The 18,719-nt window shown below is 37.2% G+C and overlaps 1 pseudogene; it reads right to left on the reverse strand.

Moving 5' to 3' along the window:
- Positions 1–15,180: 15,180 nt before the first annotated feature.
- LOC101669999 lies at positions 15,181–17,999 on the reverse strand (annotated as a pseudogene).
- Between the last annotated feature and the right edge of the window lie 720 nt (positions 18,000–18,719).

The following is an 18,719-nucleotide window of genomic DNA, read 5'->3' on the forward strand; positions in this document are numbered from 1 at the left end:
CTGTGTATGGGTGTGTTTGTATATTATTGGTAGACTTTAGGAATTGTGATGCTTTCTTAAATTGTGGGGGAAATTATATGTGTCTTTGGTATGTAAATATAAATTATGACATATATTTATATATATTTCTTCCATAATTTAAGAAGTCATAATAGTCTCTCAAGGTTACCAAAAATACAACTCTTCTAAAGAAAGCTTGATGTTATTAGTAAATACTAAAATATGTGAAGGACTGATTAGCTATTATTTTAATGTAATTATATGACTTTGTATAAAAAAAGCCACGTAAGTACAAATCCTGACAATAATATAATAGTTTGTTTGTATATATAACCTAAAGTTATAAATGCACTGTGAGTTTTTTTTCAATCTATGAAACTAGTACAGCAATATTTAAACATATAAAAAATTTAAAATATTTAAAATTTAAATATTTTAAAAATATTTTAAATATTTAAATATTTTTAAAAATCAACAGGAAAATATTTAGAGAAATATAAATATTTAGCATGTTTAGAATTTCTTACTAGCTTTAAATCCTTTTCCTAATAACTATTTAATATTGCATTGTCTTTACAGGATACTGTGCCAGACTCTTGGTGGGTTTGGAAACTATTAAATTGTGATTTTTGTTTTTAGGGTTGTTAAACTTATCATGGGAAAAACATGTATTCAAAACAATTAGGAAAGTTCAAAAGTATGTCTAGACAAGAGTTTATTTCAAACAGGGAGTGCTTGGAGCACCTGGATCAAAACTACGAGGGACACTTATTAAAAACAGATTTTTTGGCTCTAACCTCTACCTATTAAATGCCAATCTCTTGAGGTGTAGTTTTGAGGTTGTAAAGTTTGAAAACACCCCCAAATGATTCTAGCACTCATCAAAGTGTCAGCACTGGTCATTCTAGAATGGTAGGGCAGTGAGAGGATCCTTCCAACTGGGACTGTTTAGTGGTCAAGATGGTGCTTTACCTGGACCGCAAGTGAAAGTTTGGATTTTAAGAAGTTGAGATGAGGGGCACTTGGGTGGCTCAGCCAGTTAAGCTTCCGACTCTTGATTTTGGCTCAGGTCATGATCTCAGGGTCATAATCTCAGGGTCGTGAGATCGAGCCCTGTGTCAGGCTCAGCACTGAGCATGAACCTTCTGGGGATTCTTTCTCTCTCTCTCTCCCTATGTCCCTCCCCCACCAAATGAATAAATAAAACTTAAGAAGGAGAAGAAGGAGAAGGGGAAGTTGAGATGACGATGAGGGTATTCCAAAAGGATATGATGTGAATAGCCTGAAATTTTATCTTTTTGTGAAAGAGTGAGTCACAAGTATGATTGATATTCAGTATGATATAGTAGAGGGATAAAAGTTTTTTTAAAATACTGGAAAATTGGGTTGGTATCCTACTGAAAGAGCCTATAGTTTCTTTTCATAGATAAAAAAGGAAAGGGTATTTTATACCTGCTAACAAAAGCCTTCAAGGATAATAAAGTAGTTTTAGAACTACTTAAGCACCTTTGTTTTCAGTAGCTTCTTTCTCATCTAAACCTACACCATAAACTTTTGCTGTATTTGTTTCCTCTTTTATTTAAGATACTTTAAAATAAATACTAAGTATCCTATTTATCCCAGATACCTCTTACATAACCATTGTACTATTACCGCACTTAAAATTCATCTGATTTTCTCATATTACTGAATGCCCAGCTCATATTTAAATGATCTCCCCTGTTATACCATATTGTTTTATACAGCTGCTTTTTTTCCTCCCCCAAAACAAGATCCAACTAAGAGCTACTCACTGTACTTGGTTCTAAAGTTGCTTTTAATCTAGAATACTCCCCTCCCTGTCAAATTGCTTTCCTTTTTCTCTTATTACCTACATGGTAGCTTTTGAATTGTGACCATCAGGATTGGAGAGATTTTATCTTTTTCCCATTTAGCCATTCAGTTATTCATCCATTCTAACTTGTTTTATTATTATTTTTTTTATTTTAAAGATTTTATTTATTTGACAGACAGAGATCACAAGTGGGCAGAGAGGCAGGCAGAGAGAGAGGGGGAGCCTCAGGCTCAGCAGGGAGCCTGATGTGGGGCTCGATCCCAGGACCCTGGGATCATGACCTGAGCCGAAGGCAGAGGCTTAAACCACTGAGCCTCCCAGGCACCCCCTAACTTTTTTTTCTTTTAAAGAATTACTTTTTGAGCCACTTTTGTGTGCCCACTGCATTTAAAGCTGGACATACAACAGATTAACGGTTTTTTTCCCTATGGTACATCAGGAATTATTTTGAAGGAAACATTGTTTTTCTGATGAAAATAGAAGTACTGAGAATGTCATAAAAAATACATGCACGTATGCATCCACATACCCACATGCTGAACAGATCACGGCAAACTTTCAGAGTATAATTTTTGTTTATTAAAACTCTTTGTCAGAGTTTATTATACATTGCCACAACATTTCAACTGCAAGAGTCAAATGATGTGATTTTCTAAGTTTGCAGCTTAAAAACAGAATCTTGCGGTCAGGACTAAGAATGTGATGCCTCTAACTTAGGCAACTAGATTTGGAATCTAGACCAAACAAGTAATGCACAAGAAGCAAGGCTCTTTCGAAAATGAACATCATACAAACCCAGTTCTGTTCCAAGTGTGGGAAAGTATCAGGAAGCTGGGGGATTTTCTTCTGTTCTTGGAGCCTTTGCTGAGCTTATGAAGAAAATCCAGTCGAGGAATCCTGGCAGAGAAGATGGCAGGGACTGATTCAGAAGAAGTTTATTTTTGCTGTTAAATAATCTTGTTTTCATATAAAAACATTTTTCAAGATGTTCAAGAGTGCTTAGGCCTGTCCTGCACTTCCCGTTGGACTGGGAGCTCTTCTACCCCTCATGCATCTGGACTTTTGTGCAGCTGCCTCAGGAATGGGCAATGGGAAACCTTCCCTGGGAAGGTTTTTAAAATTGGAGCTGAGAAAAGTAAATCCGTCTCTGGACGGCTTTCTGGAATTTAGGCTATAAGGCTTGTGATATGTCAGCCCCATGTTTCCTGGCACGGTTTCAGAGAGGAGAAAGCCACTTTGCAAAAGAGAAAGAGGAGAGGGAGGTTGTCTTGAAGACGGAGGGAGAGAATCTGGTGGGGTTTGAGTTGTCTTGGTCTACTGTTCACTGAGGCTCCCCCAACTACCTTCCTGTCCTGGTATTTCATGAGGTACAGCCCTTCCCCACGCTTTCTAAGCATACTTGCCACTTAAAAGGTCCAATCTGAGTTGGGTTTCTGTCCAATTGCTTTAGTTTCATCTAGTTCTCTCCTATTATTTGGATGTTAAATGCAAATTAACATAAATATTAGCCAACAATAATAGCCATGACTCCTATCATGCTGGCGACATGCGAGGCATTAGTCTTCGCACTTCACCTATATTAACTTGTTTGAGCCTCAGAATGATTCTATGAAGTAGGTGTTGGCATATTTCCATTTTGCACAAGAAAGACGATGAAGTAATTTGTCCAAGTCTATATATATATGTAGGTGTGGGTGCCGGTATGGTCTGGCTCTACATGCTGTAACCATTATGCTTCTCTGCTTTGATCCGTATGCTTCCTTTCTTCCCTCCTACCCTTCCGTTCCACTGTGACTGCGATGCCATCTCACATTTTTCAATGAGCCAATGAAATGCAAGGGGCTGGTTTGAAGGCAAAGCCCTGTTTCATAAATTTCTGTGTGCGTGACCACCATTGCGTTTATTCTCCTCCTCCACGCGGACGAGGTCTGTCACCGCCACCTCACAGAGCTCTGATACAGACGGTTCGGTCAGGGAGGCGTAAGGATGAACGGGGCACACGAATTCTCGCTGAAAGCAGTGCCAAGTGCGTCTTCTCAGAAAGGTAAACTCATCACCTAGGAACTAAACTTCAGTAGAAGATAATGTTCTCTGACTATCTGGGACTACTTGGTTCCAGATTAAGACATTTCCTGAATTGCTTAGAGCTATTTTAACTTCTCAAAAAGCCCATCAATTTCAGTCACGTGCCCACACGCACAAACACACACGTGCGCGTGCAAGCACAGACACACACACACACACACACACACACAGTTAGCGCCTCCCTCTATCCCTCAACAACTGGGAACTGTCACAATTCATGCATCACCAGACACTGGTGATGATGCCACTGATGTCTTCAAGTAAAACCTGCAGGATCTTGTCTGTATCTTGTAGCCAGACCTTTTGCTGCCTGATCGATTACATTATTTCATGTGACGCTCCCTATAGAAATCATTCTTCAATTTTTATAAGGTCTTTATTTCTAAAAATATGATCATTAAAAATTTGTTTCAAACAATTCTGTTCCTTGAATATCAAAGCGTTTGGACTCTAGGGAAATATTCTGATATTCACAATTTAATTGAAGGTGTAATGGCTGAAAATTTTTCTTTAGAAGTGATCTTCAAGGAGGCATGCGTGTCCAGGAGGTGCAGTGGTGGGGGTTAATACTTAAGTGATTTCATGAGCTATTAAGAAAGGAGCCTGACTGGCCTAGGAACTTATGTTTCACTGAATATTTGTCAAATAATTAGCGCCTACTGTTCTAAAATGTCACGATCATAGTATACTAAAAGCTTAGGCATAGGTATTTTATAGAGTTGCTTTTTATTTTTTTTTAAACATTGTCTGTGAGGAAATATCTGTAGAGATCCTTCTCTTAGTTAAGCTTCATCAAGACTAAGGTTTTTTAATGTAAGGCTATGTTAGAATTACTCCCTTACAATGAGTAGAGTCAGTGATAGGATTTATTGTGTAGAAAGTAAAAAAACAAAACAAAACAAAAAACAACAGGACTTTAGGGAATAAGATGATTCCTAATCAAAGCTGGAAGATAAGGAGATTGCTGAAATTTGATTAAGATAACCAAGGTAAAGCCTGAGGTGTTTAAATATCATTTACATACAAAAAATCTGCATTTACGTGGCAATTACATGGCAACCTAAAATTTTTGAATAGAAGGATTGCAAAGGGGAACAATGAAGTTTTTAGGGGTTGTGGGTATTAATGTTCATTATCTTGATTGGCTTGATGTTTTCTCAGTTGCATCAATGGGTCAAAATGCACTTATAAACACACTTAAGTGTAAATTTTACACTTCAGATGTATGCAGTTTATTGTACACCAATTCTACCTCAATAAAGGTGTTAAAAAAGAAACAGTAGTTAAGGACCTGAATCATAGGGATGCTTTGAGTAAACTGCTCACCAGTGAGTTTGACCCAGCAACCAATAGGCCTTCACTTTACCATCAGGCCTAGGAAATGAGCCACGCTATGCATTCAACAAGAGAGATGTTTATCAGCCCCACAAAGAGGAACATTAATAAGTACACTTATTAATGCAGTGGGAGTTCCCCAAGAAGGATACTTTTCAGAAGCACTGCACATGAAGTCTGGGGCTGGGGGGAAGTGAGAGATTCTCCAATCTGAGGGAGATGGATTTAAATTTTAGTGACTTCTCCAGGAGAGCGCAGCTATTAATCGGAACAATGAAGAAGGCAAGTGCTTTGGGAGAAGGGGTCAACGAGCTGCTCTTGAAGTCTAGGTGAGCTTGATGATGTGTTGCTGGAATGCATATTGGGGAAGGGCCTTAATGCCAGAAGGATAGGGGACCAGGCATAGAAGCAAAAGAACAAGAAGTATATGGACAAGACATTTAGTGCAAACACAGAGATGGAGAAGAACAGTGAGGAATATAGTCGGAAACGTTTATCTTAAATGAAAGAATAATAAATGGAATGGATTCTAGGATTCTAGAAAGTGGATAATTCTTTCCTTATCTGACAGAGATCACTTTCTAGTCAACAGTTCATGTTACCAAATAACATATGTGCACAAGTGTCTGTAGATAAGGAGTTTTTGTTTTTTACTTGAACAAACCAAGCAGTAACATACTATGTAATACTTGTATAAATATTACATATAAAAAAACTTAAAAACATAGTTTCTGGCTTATGTTTTTAAGATTATTCAAAGGGTCTCTAAGAATATGATTTTTTGTTTTGTTGTTTTGTTTTTGTTTTTATAATGCACCAATTCTCTTCCTTTATATAGGTTATATAACCTTTTATAGGTTACTATAAACTCTTGGTTTGAATTTAGTGCCGGGAAGTTCTTTTTTTTTTTTTTTTTTTAAAGATTTTATTTATTTATTTGACAGAGATCACAAGTAGGCAGAGAGGCAGGCAGAGAGAGAGAGGAGGAAGCAGGCTCCCTGCTGAGCAGAGAGCCCGCCGAGACGACGCAGGGCTCCATCCCAGGACCCTGGGATCATGACTCCAGCCAAAGGCAGAGGCAGAGGCTTTAACCCATTGAACCACCCAGGCGACCCCGGGAAGTTCTTTGAAGGGTTGACATTTTTCTTTCTAGGCAATTGACATAATGGCAGACACGTAATTTACTATTCTTTGTATCATTATTGGACCTTATTATGAAGTTATACAAAACTAAATTTGAATTTTAGTGGCATCAATGTGTTTTCTTGTAGTAAAAATTTTGCATCTTTTTTTTTAGACATCTGGAAATTTTCTGCTTTCCTCTGTTATATCTTTTCTCGTAATCTATTTTAAATTCTTTTGGAAAGAGGAGGGATATAAGTCATTTGACACATAAAAGTAATTTGTGTATAAATGTAAAAAGTACACTTATTAATATAAATTTAAGTTTGCTTAGTTAGCATGCAGGGCCACAAGCATTATGCATATCTCTAAATGCTAATCAGCTGAACATTGTCTTATGGCATATGTCATTATAGGATTGAATTCTACTCATATTTATGAATTATTTAAAATTCCCAAGGTAAACTGTATTCTTATAACAAAACAAATAGAGCCAACATTTATTATCTGTTTATCTCTGAATGTATCGTTTCCCTTGTTTTTTAGAATAATCGTGGGAAGTAGAAAATATCCATGAGAAAATTGAGAGAAAATTGTCTAGTATCTTACAGTTTAGGGCACCAAGTTTGTTGCGTTACACTTTAAATGGAGCCAAGATTATTCACTATTTATACCTTTGTGGAGAGACAGAAATTGCTTCCTATCATCATTTGTTCAGAAACAGAAGACATCTGGTAGAAGACTGTGTTGAAATCGTTTGGCTAGGGAAAAAAGTGAAAAAAAAAAAAAAAAAACCATCCATTTTAAAAGCCTGCCAGATGGTTGAAAAGAATGCCTTTACTGATTGGTGGGACAATTTTTCTTAACTACTGGGCTGTTTCTGAGAACAAAATGCTCAAATGAGCAGGGAGCTTCAGAAAAAAGCACAGCCATACACCACAATGGCTCAATAGGAGCTTCCAAACTTTTCAGTCCTCAACTAAGAACACAGGTTTTCTGAGTAAAAGGAGAATAACGTACTTCAGATTTTAAACTCCAAATCTTGGTAAAATACACTGTTACTAAATTTTAAGGACCAAATTGTCACTAGTTTTCACACTTACCGGAAAGGGAATGTGTCCTGAGAATGAATAACCAAGCACACGATTATCTTTTTTTTTTAAATTTTATTTAATTTAATTTTTTTTCAGTGTTTCAAAACTCATTGTTTATGGACCATACCCAGTGCTCCATGCAATCCATGCCCTCTTTAATACCCACCACCAGGCTCACCCATCCCCCACCCACCACCTCCAAAACTCTTTGTTTCTCAGAGTCCACAGTCTCTCATGGTTCATCTCCCCTATGATTTCCCCCAACTCACTTCTCTTCTCCATCTCCCAGTGTCCTCAATGTTATTCCTTATGCTTCACAAGTCAGTGAAATCATATGATAACTGACTCTCTCTGCTTGACTTATTTCACTCAGTATAATCTCTTCCAGTCCCAACCATGTTGATACAAAAGTTGGGTATTCATCCTTTCTCATGGAGGCATAATACTCCATATGGACCACATCTTCTTTATCCATTCATCTGTTGAAGGACATCTTCGTTCATTCCACAGATTGGGGACAGTGGCCATTGCTGCTATGCACATTGGGGTACAGATAGCCCTTCTTTTCACTACATCTATATCTTTGGGGTAAATATCCAGTAGCAAGCACATGATTATCTTTGATTGACGTTCCTTTCAGAACATTTTGGGATGAGAGTCCTTTCCATATGCAACTTTGGTTGATGTTATACTTGTATCATCCTAGATTGATTTAAAAGGGAGAATTGCTTTACAAAGAAGAAGCTGCTATTTTCCTTTGTCTTGGACTGAAAAGGAGGCATCTTACTGTGCTTTTTGAAAGCCTTGAATCTAGGCATTGTTCGCTGGCTTTCTTCTCTCTTAGATTTCAGCTGCTCTGGATGCTTTTCCAGAAACATCCAGACCTACCCATGACCTTCTCTATGATCAGGGCAGGGCCAGAGTTTTGTAGTCAGAGCTAGCGTCTAGTCTTTGTCTTGAGGTTACTGCTATGTGCCCTGGGGAAATTACCTAGTCTGCCTACATTTCAATTTGGCATGGAGTTGTTTTGAGGACTAAATGAGAAAATATTATGTTCAATATTCAGTAAGGGGTCTCAGTAGTAATAAAGATGGTCATTATCTGCCATAATGACAAACATCCATTCTTCCCTATTTACCTTCTCTATTAAAATACATAAATATTTCTAAATGTTTCTAAGTACGGTTTCTTGCTCCTATCTGAATCTCTTCTATGAAGGCACAGATTTAAGGGTCTGTCCTGTCTTTGTTTTTCAACATTGTCTGTATGTATCTTAGCTCGGGCTACCATAAGGCAATACCATGGACTGGGTGGCTTAAAAACCAGAAATTTATTTTCTCATAGTTCTAGAGAACTGGAAGTTGAAGATCAAGGTGCCAGCATTGTTGGTTTCTGGTAAGTGTTCTGTCCTTGGGTTGCAGATGGCCACTTTCTCACAGTGTTCTCACACATAAGAGGGGGAGAGAGAGAGAGAGAGACTCTCAGGTATCTCTTTTCCTAAGACATTCATGCCATCATGAGGGCCCCACACTTACGACCTCATCTAAACCTAATCACTCTCAAAGGTCCCATCTCCTAATATTATCACATCAGGGATTAGGGCTTCAACATATGAACTTGTGAGGATACAATTCAGTCCACAGCAGTATCTGAGTACAAAGACCTTCTTGTTTTACCTTTGTAAGTTCTTGGTGCTCAGTGCAGTGTTTTCCAAGGGAACAGGAAGTTGAACTTGTGCTTTGGCCTAATTAAGTGACCAGTTCAATCTTTGAGCTTCTCAAAGTGACACAGGAGCTCTGCCAGTACGAACTATAGGCTGAAAAATCCTGAGGCCATAGGGTCACATGAAAAAATAAAACACAACCACACTTCCTTTGGTGGTACTTCAGGGAAATGATTTGAGGTGGGACCACCGATGTGTGTCGGGGTTAGGGAAATGTTCCCTCTGGTAGTCAGTAGAGTGTAGCAGTTAACAGCACAGACCCCAGAACTCAGATGGCCTGAGTTTAAATGCCAGCTCTGCCACTTCCAAGCAGTATATACCCATGGGCCTTAATTTTCCCTGTAAAATATCCTGTAAAATTAGGATAATTATAGTATCTTTCTCAGAGGATTGTTGTAAAGATTATAGGACACATACTCATTCACACACAAACACACATGCACGTAGAGTCTCTCCCTCTCTGTCTGTCTCTCACTCTGTGCTTAGAGCAGTCTCTGGCACACAGTAAGGGTTGCAGAAATGTAATTATTTTTAATATTATGTGTTTGGGGAAACAAGACTTTGAATATGTGTCCTTGTCATCAGCTTTCCTAAATAACTACAGGAGGGACCAGATCAGGCTGGGATCAGGCTGACTTGAACTGACGAAGTACACTCCATTTTTGAGCATCTCTCATCTTCTAGTCTCTTTGGACAAATGAGAAGGAGTTAGAGTCCAACTCTAGACTCTATGATAAAAGTGAATATATGGTTTTCTATTTTACTTGTCAGTGAACGGATTAGGGTATATACACAACTGAGGTATTTATCCAGGGGAGAAGCCTTTGATTTCAATTTATTCTACCTTTGTGAGCTTTGTCTTTTTTTTTTCTTTTCCAAGAATTTATACAGGCAGGATAACTCTCGTTACTGGTGAAAATATGCACTGTTATCACTTCATATTGTTAGTCAACACATGATGGGTACTTACTTGCAGAAGGAAAATTTTGAGATGGGGAAAGATAAGAAGCTTGATTTGGACTATTACAAAAGTTTGTGTTGTACTGATAGGTCTGATAGTTACAGGAGTGTGTGGACAGCCAGGGAAATGGAAATACATACTTGTTGCTCTCCCATGGGGTTATTTCTGTACCTGATTAAAAATCTGCCCAGCAGAATCTGTACACCATGTGATTATGTTTCTAATAGCAAGAGCTACCTTTCATTAAACATGAAAGCTCCCTTTCCTCAGTAAATAGTTACGTGCAAGCATTTTATATATATTGTCTTTGAAAAAAGACATTTTAGGGGCACCTGGGTAGCTCAGTCAGTAAAGCATATGCTTTTAGCTCAGGTCATGAGGACAGGGTCCTAGATCAAGGCCCAGATTGGGCTCCCTGCTCAGCACGGAGTCTGCTTCTCCTTCTTCCTCTGGCTCATGCGTGTGCTCTTTCTCTCTCTGTCAAATAAATAAAATCTTAAAAAGAAAAGAAAAGAAAAGAAAAGAAAAGAAAAGAAAAGAAAAGAAAGGAGACATTTTAGTTGTGCCAGGATATCTTCCCAGAATATAGGGGGTGGATTTTACTTCACTTTTCTGACTTCCGTTAAACTGTGGCATTTAGTTAGTGTCAGGGGTCATTGGGAGAAACCCTCCATAATGAAATTTATCTGTCACCATAAATTTACACAGAAGTACAGACATTTCCTCTGAGGAAAAGGACTCACACCAATGCCTTCCTTCTGCAATTCAGAAGTGTTACACATTTTTAATTGACATATGCAAACTTCATTATAGTTTGCTGGTAGAAAAGAGCATTGAGGATCCTGAGAGTGAATTCATCTTGACCAGAGTGGATGTGACTAGTGGATGAGATTCAGCCTGAGGGTCTGGAGATTGAAGGGAAGTGCTGGTGCTGACTGGGAAGTAACTGACACTGGAAGTACACAATTCTAGTCAAAACACTCAAACCTGAGAGTAGCGTGTGCACGTGCATGTGAGTGTGTGTGTTGAGAGAGAGAGAGTGTGAGTGGGGAGAGTCACAGGGAGAGGGAGAGAGTGAAACTTAAGTAGGCTCCATGCTTGGTGTGGAGCCTGACACGGGGCTAGATCTCATGACCCTGAAATCAAGAGTTGGAGGCTTAAACGACTGAGTCACCCAGGCACCCCAGCAGTGTCTGTGATACTAAATCAAAGACCTTACCACATTTGGCACGAGGTCTGTTTTGTCATGGAGCACTTCTGTTTGAAGCTACCTTATAAAGAAGGTGTATTTATCCAGCTTTGTTGAGAGCTGACCTTTGCGACACCTATTGGTGAGATCCAAATTTCTGCCGTCAGCCACGTGGAGAGAGTGACAGGAGTAGTATGCCAGATCTAGATCCTATTCTGACAAGTTCTGCTTCTGGACCTTGTAATGTCCAAGGCAGGAACTCTGATTTTGAGTGTTTATAAAGTTGCCTGGCTAGGCTCTGGGAAATATTTTCAGATAGTGTTCTGTTACTTCTTATATCCTGAAGAAAGATACCTTATTTGAGACATCATTTTAAATGTCATTGTTATTTCATTTGCCTTCAAGGATAATTAAAATTCAGTCTATTTTTAAATTGGAGTGCCATTGTAATTCACGTTCACTGATTTTGGCAAGCATTCTCCTATTGTTAATGATTTTCCATTTACTTATTTGGTACTTTCCAACACGAGAAGCAGAAAAAGATTTGGTATTAAATAAACGTGTTCTTAAGTCACATGTACAGCAGGGAAAAAAAATCAATGGAATATTTAGGTAAGTGAAGACTTTGAAATTGGACTTGATCAATTTATAATGGATAATGAATGAGACAATTTAAAGGTGGACAAATACCAAAAATGAGACAGATGACTTTTGGTCCATAACAAAGAGCTTTTTGGAATTGAGGAGGTCTGCATTGACTTTTTGCCTGTGACCTTACAGGAGTGATAAAAACTGAGAAGATAAGCCAGACATTAATTATGAGTGATATTTCCAGATATTAATCACAAGCAACTCCATTTGGAATTTTTTTTTTGTTGTTATTGATTTGGATTTAGTGATGGTATTTAGTTAAACAACTTTTTAAAAGGATTATTTATTTATTTATTTATTTGTCATAGAGAGAGAGGGCGAGTGAGCCCACAAGCAGGCAGAGCATCAGGCAGCAGTGGAGAGAGAAGCAGGTTCCCTGCTGAACAAGGAGCCTGATGTGGGACTCGATCCCAGGACGCTGGGATTGTGACCTGAGTCCAAGGCAGTGGCTTAAGCAACTGGGCCACCCAGGCATCCTTGGATAAACATCTTTATTGTTATTTTACTTTACCTATTAACTGTCTCAACATTTTGACTTAATGTATTTAAAGATTAATTAAAATGAATTCCAGGAAGTTGAAATGATGATGACTGGTTTCCATCTTGATTATGATATGTAGCGTTGGATAATTGAAAGAAACTTAAGAAGTTGGTTTTATAAAGAGAATAAATAAAAATATTAACTGTCTCCTAAATATTTGATTGGAAATCATAACAAATGTTAATATTGATGTGGGATCACTGAGCACAATGGCCAAGAAAGAATTCTTGAGAAGTTGTAGGGAGCACCTTAGTTTATTTAAGTAGCACAGGGACAGAACCTGTAGGCAGAAACAGCTATACTTTTGTCATACAAAGCTGGTAGTTATATGCTCAATGTTTAAGGAAGAGAGGGTGTGCAGGGAATATCAGATCATAAATGTCTTCTTCGAATTTCTACTCATGAAGCTACTTTCACAAGATTTCTCTGGTGCTTAACATTCAGTTCTATATTAATTATTGGTGAGACAGGCAGGCAGTCAGGTGACCCAGTGAGAATGCAGCAACCAGCACATGTTTGATCCTTATTGGAACTACACAGGCTATAGGTCAGCCTTCAGGGCTGAAGGTGAACATTTTTCTGCTTCTATCTCTCATCAATATAAGTGCCTTCAATTAACTGATTAAAATTCTTCTTATTTTTGAATTATCAGATTTTATGTAAGATTAATAAAAAGTATAAGAAAGTTGAGCTGTGATGTGGTTATGGGATATTATGTACTCTAGGTCAAATGTTCCTTTAAATTCTTAAAACAGCATAAATCTGACTCGTCAAGAAATCAAATGTGCTTTTCTGAAAAGGGCACTGTTATTAGATTTTTAAAAGATTTGAAACTATTTAACTTGTTTCTTCTGGCTATCGTAAGGCATTAAAACCAATTTTATGTCTTGATGTTTGATTTGTTCTGTTTACCTCAGATTACTTTGACTAGTAAGTGAGGGAAATAAAAGGAAAGTCGTGTTCTAGAAAGAACAGAAAGCAAATGAGGTCAGTGAACATGAATAATATCTGTGAATAGAAATTTGTAAGATATCAGTTTTATATTTTATGAAGACAAATGGTGGTTATAGTTACAAGTCAAATCATTACAGTAAATTTTCTATATGTTTTCTATGTTAAAAATGGGTAAATAATAACTTTTTACAGAAGTCTCACTGATGTTGTTACCTTTCGCATAACTGGCAAACTCAATCACCAAAATAAAGAGACCTGTAAAGTCAAATAAGAAGGACTTCTGGATAACCAAAAACAGTAACACAAAATCCACATGTACTCTTTTATTTTGCACAAATCTCTTAATTATAGATGAATACTCCAGCTGTCACTTACAGGCATTATCCTTCCATTTTACACTCAGAACTACCCTTCTCTTTTTAATCCATCCCTCAGAAGGTTAGAAATGGGAAATCAAAGCAGAGGAGAATGAGAGGTGACGGAGGCACAGAAAACACCTTTGGTAAAAAAAGCAATCCCTAGAGCTAAGCAGGGAAATCATCATCAGCATTATCTATCTGTGATGACGTCTCTCTCTCTCTCTCGTGCTTTAGCAATCATCTATAGATCTTTGATAATTTTCTGTATCAACTTAACTAGGTCATGGTACTCAGATATTTGATCAAATACTGTAGATGTTCCTGTGAAGGTATCATTTAGACAAGATAAATATTTAAATCAGTAGACTGTGAGTAAAGCAGATTACCTTCCATAATGGCGGGCTTCACCCAAACAACTGAAGACTGTAAGAAAAAAAGGCTGATGTTGTCTAAGGAAGAGGAAATTCTGTCAGTAGACTATCTTTGGATTCGAGCTTTAATATTAATCTTCCCAGAATCTCCATGTGTTGATGTGACTTTGGACGTGCCAGTGTCTACAATCACGTGAGCCTTAAGATAAATCACGGTCTCTTTCTCTGTTTATTTATACACAGCCTATTGTTTTTTTTCTGGAGAACTCTATCTACCTTCTATCCATCTATCTATCTATCTTTCTATCCATCATCTATCTAAGATTTACAGCAGTCATAGAAACCTAAAAAGAATTTTGGGAAGGTGTTATTTAACATTAGAGCTAAAAAAATAAGAAGACATTTGAAACCTCTAATTTAACTATAAACACTTTTCAAGTTATGAGCAAATAGTTTTACCTATCTCAGAAGGACCTGACGTTATCAATGAATTAAAGCACAGCGTATTAAGCTAATTGTTATAGTAAACATCAAGCAAGTATCAATTGCATCATTACTATTTAAGGAAGATCCTCTTATGAATATGTACTTAAATTTATTAGAATTGTGGCTTTTATTAAGAAGGAATTAGACTTTTTTGGCTAAAAGTATATGAATGCAAGCCTTTTATCTCAGACGACTGGTTTTTTCTAAACAAGCTAGCAATTTTGTTCTTATCATCACTTACAACATTCAAATTAGACTACATAATAAAATAATCCTATAAAATAATGTATTTTATTGCAATTTCCTATTGAAGGACTATCACCTCCTGACCTTTCTCCACAAGCTTTCAGTGTCCATGACAAGTTCCTTGTAAAATGCAACAGTTGTCTTCTCTGCCCATAGCTTAGGAGAGACTCATTAGGAAGAAGCTTTAGCCACCACATGGCTCTTTCCTGCAATTTTCATTCTCCTAGAGTCAATAATCTTCAGGTTGAGACCATACTCTTGGGAAAGCCTCTATTTCTTCCTGTGTGTACTTATCTAGACATGTGGGTCATTTTCTTGGGTGAGGAAGCTCTTCCACTAAATACTTACGAATATCTCCTCGTATGTCCTCATCTGGGAAAAGATGCAATCTCTGCATCGTAGTTCTGTGAAGGTTTTTTAGCAGCATGCCATAAATAGCTAGTTTCGCATTCGCTACTAGATCCTTCTCATGAAGTTCAGCAGCTGTTACTCATTTAAATCCACCTGGATAGCCAGTATGTGTAGACTATACTTTCTGTTCCCATTTATTTCCAGGAAATGCAATGTGCCTTGTGCCCATTATGACCACACAATCCGCATAGTCACTCAGTTGATGGTAGAAAGGTTTAATCCAATCCTTGAAGTTTATCTGATGCCCTAACAGCCAGTTTGCCAGGGGGCTGCATTTTCCCACCTAAGAGATATCAAGCCTGAGCAAAAGTGGCCCATTGCTGGAGTGCCTTAGAGAAACTCAAAATATTTCCCCACTAGCAGGATTTGTTTTATTTTTGATTTGTTTCATGCTTAATCAATATAATGTGATTGACTTAGTTCTCAGCCCTCAGACATGTAGTCCACAATTTGCATGTTATTCCTGGCACTGGTCTTTACAAACTAAAATACATACACATGTACCCACAATGACCACATCTCCCTGGCTGAAGTATACAAGAGTATTTAAAGCTCCTTGAAGAGTTAATGATAATGCTAGTGAAATGAATGTGTTTTGACTAGAAAGCATAAGAGCAAATTGAAGAACTAAAAGGATAATAGGCAACACTTACGAAAAGACATCCTCTGAGGAAAAAATAATTCGAAGACTCAACTTGTCAGCAAAACTCAGTGGGGCAGATGAATAAAAAGAAACAAAATGTTATTCAGCTAGTCTTGTGCGATTTTTGATATATAAAAAGAATTTTAGTTTCCAACAGAATAAGGATGTTGCTAAAAGGTTAAGCTCACTTAATCTTTACATGCTTAGTCTTAATCCTTACATGCTCTTAATCTTTACTTGATCAAAGCATATAAAAAATGCTCAGAAAATACATGCCTCTTCTCTCCCTCCCTCCCTTCCCCCCAATTTTTTAATTAAAAAAAAAAAAAGAAAGAAAAAAAAAAAAAAAGAAAATACATACCCCTTGAACAAGTGGAAGGGAGCAGTTTCAACGGCGACCTCTACCTTTCCCCCATTTCACAAAATACCTGACTATCCAAGAAGCAGTTGCAAACATTTTTAGACTATTAACTTGTTTGAAACTTTTAAAAAAGAATTTTGAAATAAGGAATGACTAAAAAGAAATATCTCTATCTGGTTTTTTTCCACAAGGACTTACTTCTCTATTGTCTTAATATTCAACTGGGTGTGTGGTTTATTCCCGTGATCCTAATAGTTTCACTCATGGTTAGCTTCTTGGAGAGAACATGGAAGGAAGGTGGGGTTCAGTGATTTGATACTCCATCACGTTACTTGCTTCAATTGTTGAGAAGATCAGTTTGTGGCAAAATGTTAAAAAAAATGTAGGGTAGAGGTTACAAACTGCCTTTTTCTTCTGTTAGTGTACTGAATTAAATGGTGGCCCTTTGAAGTTTTAAAAATATTTAGAATATAGTATCTTTTGTGGAAAAAATTCACACACAATTTTAAAACTATTTGCAATTGTTTAAGTTCCACAATTATTTTAAGTTCAAATCATGTTTGAAAGGTTTAATTGGTTCATGAGTCATGTTCTATTTAGATATTTATTAGAAAGGATTTAAGACTATGTGGAAACTTTAGCATCGTTGAGTTGATGAAAGTGACAGGCTCGGGACTACGAGGGCATAAAGGGCCCCATTGTGTGAGTTAGTCCAAGGCGCCTCCACTGGGCTTTTGCAGTCCTATAGGTACATGACTCCGGCAGTTGGCTCAGGCTGGCTCTCAGTCCCCATTCGCCCCATTGGCTTTGTCTTTTTGTACAAAGAACAACCCATAGATAGATCCTTGGAGTAGCCCTGACCAGCTTCATTTAGAAATGGAGAAATTAGTGTCTCATAAATGTTCTCACTGTCAGTTGGTCTCTTCACCACAAGGATCATCATTTGAACAGACTGCTTTAACCATTCACACAATTTTATTTGCACTATTTTAATGTTTACAATAGATTGATTTGTGACCAAATCAACTGGTCACATTGATGTGACCAATCACCTCAGTTGATTTTATATAACTATTATAATCAAGAGAGTAAATGAACAGAAAATGTCCATTTAGTGGTCTAGAAATTTTATTTATTTCCCTTTAATAATGTATTTCCTCAACTAATGAATTATACAAAGTCAACTGGGAACTTTTGACAACAGTAGAGTTGTTACAAACATCCATTCTGGTGTTCTAGTGAGAACATGGTACCAGTGAAGTCTGGTTTCTTTCAAACTTCATATGAGTGGATGTATGTCATTATTTTTAACAATCCTAGACAATAATTGCTTAGGCCTAGTCAGATGGTCAAATGAAATCTTACATTATAATTGTATCACTAATTGGTAAGTTATGTTTAGTTTCACTTACAACTAATTTGTTACATAAGAGTTTGTATTTTGTTCACTACAGATAAATGAAAGTGTCTCAACGTTCTTTCTATGGTGTTCATCACAGCATAGGCTGTGCCAGGAAACAATGGATTTGTATTTACAGTTGACCCTTGAGCAAAACAGAAGTAAGAGATATCCGCTCCCCTGATACCACACGGTCAAAAATCCATGTATAACTTCTGACTCCCCAGTAGCCATTGCTAGTAGTCCACGGTCGACCTAGCTTACTGATAACAGAAATGGTCGATACATATTTTGTATCTTATATGCATTATATACTGTATTCTTACAATAAATTAAGTTAAAGAAAAGAAAATATTAATAAGAAACCCATAAGGACAATAAATTCACAGTACTGTGTCATATTTATTAAAATTGATGTGCATATAAATGGACCCATGCTGTTCAAACCTGTGCTGGTCAAGGGTCCACTGTATTTACTTTTGGTAAGAAATAAGAATGCTACACATATATATTTTTAAAAGATCAGAACATTAAACATTTTTTTCCATGATCATTTTGGTATAAAGTCATTTAGAAAGATTTTTTGGGACTGTCCTCTCAAAGAAAGCCCAAATTAGGTCTGCATTAGTAAAACACTATGCCAGACACTGAAGAGTATGGATTTTATTTATTTGATTAATCAAGCTGGATATAGAGATCCAAACTATTAACGACCCAAAAAAGCTGCAAAAAGGAACGTTATTCAAGCTGCTTCCAGTGTTTTAAAAAACCTGCTAGAAACATGTGCTCACCTGCAATGTGACCACACAGGTTAATTGAAATGTCAAGCTAATTATACCTTGATGAAAAAATATACTTGGGTATACACTCCCTGCTCGCACATTTTCTTTAATACATGGAAAAATAATACACATTTTGTTTGATGGACCAAGCAAACCAGCAAACACAATTAGC

The sequence above is a fragment of the Mustela putorius genome, unplaced genomic scaffold (assembly GCF_011764305.1).
Source record: "Mustela putorius furo isolate JIRA1106 unplaced genomic scaffold, ASM1176430v1.1 tig00000508_pilon_pilon_pilon, whole genome shotgun sequence".
Taxonomy (NCBI): domain Eukaryota; kingdom Metazoa; phylum Chordata; class Mammalia; order Carnivora; family Mustelidae; genus Mustela; species Mustela putorius.